This window comes from Plectropomus leopardus, chromosome 6 (genome assembly GCF_008729295.1).
Source record: "Plectropomus leopardus isolate mb chromosome 6, YSFRI_Pleo_2.0, whole genome shotgun sequence".
In the NCBI taxonomy this organism is placed as follows: Eukaryota; Metazoa; Chordata; class Actinopteri; order Perciformes; family Serranidae; genus Plectropomus; species Plectropomus leopardus.
Window position 1 is genome coordinate 29,364,434 of NC_056468.1, and position 8,377 is coordinate 29,372,810.

The following is an 8,377-nucleotide window of genomic DNA, read 5'->3' on the forward strand; positions in this document are numbered from 1 at the left end:
TTTAATGACGCACATTGAGACGTAGGATGCTGCCGAGCAACAGTAGGTCACGGGGGATTAGAGGGAGGATAGAGTTCAGGGTATGTGACAGCGAATGTTCATTTCACGTTTTGATGCTGTTTTATCCATCGAGAAAGTGTGGGTGAATCACAACTGCATTTTTTATGAAGTAAGAACCATTAAAAACTGTTGCAAAGCAAAATCCACAAACACACAAACAAAAAGATTTCATATTAGAGCTGCATGATTATTAAAATAATAGTATTAGATGTTGCATTTAATGTCGATATCTATCATTAGTTTTAACAAAAGCAAATGTTTTGACTCATGAAAGACTTAAAAGAAGATAAGAGTAAACCCTGCACATTAACTTTAAATAAACGACACAGATCGATTTTAAATATGTCAAAACTCTGATATATCAACAGGTGCAGTACAGAGACAGTTACACAGTAAATCAAAGAAGAAATTTCCCCTCTCTAAAAACATTTTAACACAGCACACAACTAAAAAAAGAATTTGAAACATATTTCACCAAAACAACTCCAGTCATATTAGAGCTGCAACTAACTAATGATTATTTTCATGAAAAATCACATCACATCTTCCCAGATGCCTCTTTAAATAACATTATTCAATCAGTGACCCAAAGCCCAAAACACTCAATTTCCAATGATTTTTTAAATAAAAGAATCAGCAACTTTTGGTCTTTTTTATCCGCGAGGAAGTCAAACCACAAGCAAAACCCTCTGCTTATGTGAGTAGTTTCCCAAAAGAACACACAGGTATTGTGAGAGAGAGAGTGTTATGGTGTCATTTTGTCTTTCTAATTATGTATTTTCACAGTCGTATACTTTATTTTCTTAATAGTTTTATGACAAACTGTGACTTTCTTGACTTACAAAACGATCTTTTAAAATTGAAATAATCCATGGCACAATACCAAAGAAATTTAAAAAAATTATTTGTCCCTTGCCATTCACATATTTTTTTCTCATGGACTTCGCCTCACGAATTAAACGCTGATTCCTTTTCTGTTGACTCTGTTTAGTCAACTAATTATCTCAGTGTGCAGGTGTTACTCTGTTCATTAATGCTAATTTCGATTAGCCATGCATCTACATGTGATGTGTGAATAATTACACTCCTTCTGAAGACCTTGTAGATACCAGAAACCTAACAAAAATAATAATAATAATAATAATAATAATAATAATAATAATAATAATAATAATAATAATAACTGTGCAGCTCTAAATCAGTTGCATTAATTCAATTGCAATTTCAATGTTGCTGGTGCCTTAGCAGGAGAAGCGTTTTAACTTGTAGAGATGCACTGATGATGTTTTGTATCGGTGCCAACTGCCAACGATGTACTGAGGTCTCTTCTTGTCTCAGGTGGGATTTGACGCCTCACCTTGTCCAGAACAGAAAACTTATGCTTTTATTCATTTCAGTTTTAGGATGTCTACCTCCAGATTGTTGCTTTGAAGCCCAGAACAGTTGCTGTGGTGTAAAGGGATAGTTTAATATTTTGGGAAATACATTTTTTCGCTTTCATGCAGAGATTTAGGTGAGAGGATCATTATGAAGCTGGAGCCACAAGATGCTTAGCTTAGCTTAGCCGAGAGAAAACTGGCTTTGTCATTATATTCAACCAGGTATCAGTCTTCTGATCCATCAGGAAGGAAGTGAATAAAACCCAAAATGTTGAACTATTCCTCTAAGTTATGGAGACAACAAGGCGTAGTTTTCTTTTTGTTTGTTTGTTTTTTCTTGTTAAATCTTCTTCTGTTTCCATTGTTAGACAAAGATTGTTTAATATTCTCATAACGCAAACAAAAGAGACAAAAAGAAGCTGTGTGCACATTTCTAAAACCGTGATGTATGTAAGATGTACATTTTTTAGTGTGACTTTTTTTTTAGCATGATGACCATGTACAACATTTACTGTAAATACAACTCACTGTCAAATATGAAGCATTCATTGTGTGTCTGTGTGTTTCAGGTCAGTGATGTTTATGAAGTACAATTTAAAGAATTACAAATGACTGAAAAGTGGTTAATTGAGGAGATTTAAATTACATTACATTTCATTTTCCAACAGGCCTATAAAATATTTCCAATACTGTACAAAAAGCATTTATAGTCAACCCTTATATAAAAATATATATATATATATATATATATATATATATATATATATATATATATTTTTTTTTTTTTTACCCTTTTTAAAAGTATTTTTTTCCTTAGTAACACTTGTGTATATATGGTGACACAGAATTTTAAAGGTCTAAAATTACTTTGGAAGTATTCTGGAAAAAATTATTTTTATTATTTTTATTTTTATATTTATTTTAATTTGTTCATCCTTTTGGATCTATGTGGTTTTGTTAAGGCTACCTTTGCATACAGTTAGCACCTATTTATTCATTTATTATTTATTTTTCTATTACCTAAATGATTTAGATAACCACATCAAACATCAATATTCCACACTGTAATATACTGTGGGACTGTGACAAAGAATTATTTTTTATTCTCGATTAATCGGCTAATTCGGCTAACACATTAAAATACATAACATATGTCACAAATTTAATTTAATTCAGATCACCTGTTCATTTTATAAACAACCTCCTGCATAATTCAGGCTTTATTTATTCTGCCCATATAAATAATTATCTATATTGTGTTGCTTTTTCTCCCTCCTGGATGGTCACATTAGTTTTCAGAAACACCAGCAGGGGGGCATTAAAGACCATTTATTTGTTAGTCAATGCAACTTGTTATAAACCGGGGAGCCCTCATTTGACCTGATGACTCAGAGTAAAGTCCTTATTCTACTGGCAGTTTAGATTGCTTATCAAGTAAACACCAGAATCCAAATGATAATATTTATCCAGGGAAAATAGCTAGTAAGAGTATTAGCTATTAAAGATTAATACAAAGAAGGCGAATCGAAGACACTACATGATGAATTGGAGCTGCATCAGCACTTAATAGAAAACTTGAGGTTTTAACTGAATTATATCCATATAAGCCTCTGTGGCCGGGACATTAGTTTTCCTTTCAAATGATAATCTTTGAAGTGGGTGGATATTAAAACATGCCTAGAGCTGCCTGTAGTTTAAACAAGGTTGGATTAAAAAGCTTTAACACACCCAGTCATCATTTACCTGGAGAGGAAAGTTTTACCTTTTCAGGCAAATCTTGTCTCTATCTGACATTAACAAAATCCACCTATTGTCATAACCTCTAAATCTTTGTTAACACTCTTATCTGATTTGTTTAGGGACGGTTCGTTAAGGTGCCAAATCATTTTTTTAAGCACTTGGGTTGAACATATGTTTTTATTTTGGCCTGGGGCGGGTTTATAAAACTTTAGACTTTTGTATATATATATATATATATTTAAAGAAAAGAAAGTTTGGTAGTCATGCCTGCTATAGAAATTGACAAAGTTACAACATTTACCACAGCCAAAAACTATGAAAACAGAAATTTTTGTTAGATTTTCAGATTTCTGATGATCCTTGAACACATTATGTGTGACCAATGCTTCTGTCAGAAAAAAACCCAAAACATAACCAAACTTCAGCTTAAAGTTGTGATATTTGAGCAAAATCACTTTATTCTGCATGTCTCATTTAAAACGTTGCTAAAAATAAACTGTTTGCACTAACTAACAGTGGATGTTTGTTGTTACAGACATAATGATCATGTGTTTTGTTTGCTAAATCATAACCTGCAAAGTGATTTATAAGGACAGTTTTCAGACAAACGCATGGGAGTTAAATTATAAATTGCATAAATAAGTGCCTATTTTCTCCTGCCTTTCACACTCAGTCACCACCTCGCACCACCCCCAGTGACAGAAACTCGCACCATGGTGACAAGTGGGACAAAAGAAAAAGGCAGTTAGACCTATTTTTTCCAGTGTGTCGGAGGAGGGGAGGTATCCATTGTTCACTGTCTGCAGGTGGTCTTACAGTTATAAAGCTGCTGCAGCATTGTCTTCATGGAGACAAGACAGATTCTCAGTCAACTGGAGCGTCTCTAACTGCCCGCTGTGATAGTTTAGGCCTCCGTTAAAGGCCTAACTGCACTTTTAAATAACATTAAACTGCTGCACAGGTCTTAAAGGAGTAATAAGTCTATAGATACTGTTAACTATTATGAATTCTTGGAGCTCTGTGTTGGTTTTTGGTCATTTTGAGTTTGCACATTGCATTTGTCCTCACCGTTATAACCTTTATACAACGGTATTTCACAGACATTTCTCCTCAGTTAGCTTCAAAGGTACATTATAGGAAAAATTAAGGCTTGTGAACTGACAAAAAGACAAGTGAAAAAAGATCAAATTTCGTACGTAAAAAAAAAAAAAAATCATCATAATAATGTCTTTGGCACTAATTGGTTAGGATTTATTTATATTTCAGTTTGCATGTTTTTGCCTGCTCACTAAAGGACCCTTACACAAGCAATTATTTGGAATTAATTCCTGATTAATGTTCCTTACTGAACGCTGTGTCTGCAGTATTTTGGTAATAATTAAACCCAAATAAGTTCTAGTAAAGAATGATTAAACTGTTCAAAGTTTAAACAACAGTTTAAACCTTAAACCATTAAAAAACACTCAATCAGTCATGATTCAGGAGAAAAGTAAAGGCAGGAGGTGCCTCATATGAACTCCACAACTCTTTTGGGTGAAAATGCCTTCACGGGTGAAGCTTTTCTACAGAAAAATAATCTGCAATCATTTTGAGAACTGATTCATTATTTTTAGTCATTTTTCATGCAGAAACAGTGATAATGCAAAACTATGTGAGGTTTTAGCTTCTGAAATTAGAGGACCTGCTACTTTTTTTTCAAGCATTTACACTGAAAATGTGTTTGTTTTTGTTGAAGACATCTCGTGTTCGGGGAAGTCTAACTTTTCATATATAAATTGATTATTTGAAAAGCATCACAGCATAAATCTAAGGGGTCCTTAAATGATTAACGAGATGGGTGTCTGCTACACAAATTATGTTTTGTGTTTTCTTTGAGTTTTACGAAGCTTTGCTTTTATGGTGAAATACTGGACAGTTTTACCTCTTCAGCCCCCTAAAAACAAAGAAACACTCCGAAAAACTGAAAAGGGAATAATACATTTAGATACATACAACTGGTATCAAGGGCTGAAACATATTAGCTATCTGTTTAGCCTACTTCACTTAAAAATAAGTTCAGCCTTTTCTGCTGCCCTGAAATGTAACGCAAACATCACTATTCGGCGACTCGGGTATCACTGATATTTTCCAATTTCCCACACATGATTAACTTTACAGAGCTGTTCATGTGCTCGTAACTTGTAAATACTATATTTCCGAGGAGCATGTGAAAGCAGCATGAGTGCTAGTTTTTGGTTCAGTCTTTGTTGGGTCCTTTTTTTGTTTGTGTGATGTTCAGTTACTGTGTCCTTGGAGTAAAGAGCTTTTTGAGCTCCTGCTGCCTGCTTTCTCCTGCATTTGGGTCGACCTGCTAAGCATTACATGATATGAGCTGAGTTCTCAAAAAAAAATCAAAAAAGAAACTATTCATGTGTGGTAAGAAGTTCAAAAGGTGCTAAATAAAAGACAAAAATGAACTTCAACTCCAGCAACTTGCACCTGAATTTATTAAGCAATCATTGGAGAAGAGTCGCTGTGTCAGCAAACAAAGAGCGTCGACTCTACTGAAGGTCGATCAAGTCCCCAAAAAAGTGATTATTGTACACTTAATAAAAACACTGAATGAAAAAGTAGTGCGTACGCGCTGACGCCTGCAGACCCTGAAACGTAAATCTCAAGGGCAGAAACACATGATGATGTGAGTCCTCGGAAAAGTTCAAACCAGGAGAACAAAACTTCCCCCCGAGGAGACAAGTTTGAATAGAGCTGCAGCTATGTACACGCTAAACGCCGTGTGGATCAGAGACTAATGACAGAAACATGTGACCTCCTGTTCTCCCTAAATACCTGCCTGAGCTCGTCACGGTTCAGCTGAAGGTTTCACATGAGGGAGAGGAGTTTGAAAAGAGTGGGAAGCAAAACATTTCTCGTTACTGTCTTAAAGGCGGGTTTTACCTAAATTTATTGAATGTTTATTCATAAAAGTGCATCAAGTAAAAGTCCTCGCTCTTTAATCTTTGTGTGTTTGGCCAGTTATTCACAGGAAAAAGAAATAAACTTTATCCGACACATTTGGCCGTGGAGTAAGGTCACTACTGTCATCGTCAGAGGGTTTGAGTTGTAGCTGACGAACTGAGTAAAGATATGTTTGAAGATCAATAACAAGGAAAATGAACGCGCACATTTAGATAAAAAACGTGACTCAGCATCACGTTAAGTGTGTTTTTTAATGTTGTGGAAGGATCTTTTAGTTGAAGGTGAAACAACAAAGATATGATGTGTCACCGTGTGATTTGCCGTGGTGCTCCTCTGACTTCAGAGTGGCACCAATGCAAAATTCAAACTATGTCAGTGACGTCATGACCTTTCCTTGTTTTGTACTTTTCTTGTCAGCTACTGCAAAAATAATAAACACTACAGGAAATACAGAGGGAACAATGTTTATGTTTTCTTTAAGTTTCCTTGGTTAATGACAGGAAGTAAAAAGGGACCAAAACTGTTACCCAGCAACAGAACAGCAATGAAATGGTCTATGGGAGCAAGGAAAGCACATATGACTGAATTCACATTATTGAAATTAAGAGCATTTATTATCGTTTTCGGTCAGTGATTTAGTTGAGAAGATCAATAGGCGCTGTCAAGTATGTAAAATAATATAGCCACCGAGAGACTGGAGGGCAAGAGGAAACTGCTAACCATCAGCCACACTAACTAACAAGTTTGACTTCTGTTTAATCTGAACAAAAACTGAAACAACTGGAAACATGTCACATTGAGCCCCAACGCCATGAGGAACCACACCTCCAGAGCCCAGTCGACCCATTCAAAGCTTTTTATGACTCTACCAAAACCGTACCTTTTCCTCCACTACAAATATCTGACAATTGTACAATTTATTTTTCATATATATATATAACATATTTTAATGCTGCATTTTGTCATTTATTTTTTTATTAATATATTGCACTTAAGTCTCGCACTGCTGTTTTGATTTTAAATTCAACCATTGTTTTTAAACTTTTCTTTTGTGTTGTATTCTTTGCTTCTTAAATGTTTTTCCTGTGTGTTGTTCTTATAGTTTTCTTTTGTGTTGTGTTTTAATTTTTTTCCTGCGTGTGTCTTTTGTGATTTAAGTTGTAAAGCACTTTGTAACGTTGGTCTTGATGAGGGCTATATAAAACAAACTTTATTATTATTATTATAGTCATTACTATTCTTATCGTCATTTTAAGTCTCTGGAAACTGTGCCCTGTGTAGTTCTTTTTTTTTCGTCCTGGTCATTTCAGTGCAGGTAGTCTATTCATTCAATACATTTCAATGGTTTGTCCTCGCTATTATAGGTTATGAGGGATGTTGTAAATGCACATCCATGCCTCTGTGTTACTCGCTTTTCAGCACATGGATTGTCCTCTTTTTATATACTTTTGTATTCGTTATTGCTGCTAAAATGAAAAAAAAAAAACGCCATAACATGTCACATTGTGTTTGAATATATATATGTATTATCATGAAAACCGTTTTACTCACCTCATTCTCTTTGTCTCCTAGCCCTATTATACTTCTAATCTACCCAAATTACACAAAATATCTAAAATTTGCTCCACATTGACAAATTACAACATTAACATGCAAACAGGATCATACGGTAATCTATCACAACCTAAGGAGCTCATGTCAGGATCATAGAAATAACATTTGTGTCGTTATGATACTTACATAATGAGTACTTTTGACACTTTAGGTACATTTTGGTGATACTACTGTGATGTGAATCAGTGGCAAGGCAGCAGGACTAACTAATTAAGAGACAACAGGTGAGCCTGATTATGAGTGGCCTATGAGTTGTACTCAAGCAACATTAAATCCAGGACTTTTTACTGTTATTGAGTATTTTTACACTATTATCTCTACTTTTACTTAGGTTTCAATAGAAAGGCCAGTGCACGCCTTCAAAACTTTTTTGGACAGGTGCATAGGAGAAAAAACACTTGTAGGTAAAAGAAGAGGGTCCTGTACTTGCGAGAGAAAAAAAACCCAGTTTTATTAAAACTCAGGACCGAAACGTTTGTACTGAGTATTTAATTCTTTTGCTTTAACTTTAGTAACAAAAAATCTAAGTAACTCTGCCACCACTAGAAATAACATGATAATAGCAAAAGTTTCAGTGACTATCAGCTGACATATTATTAGACAGACTGTTGCTCACCTTTTTCAGGTGG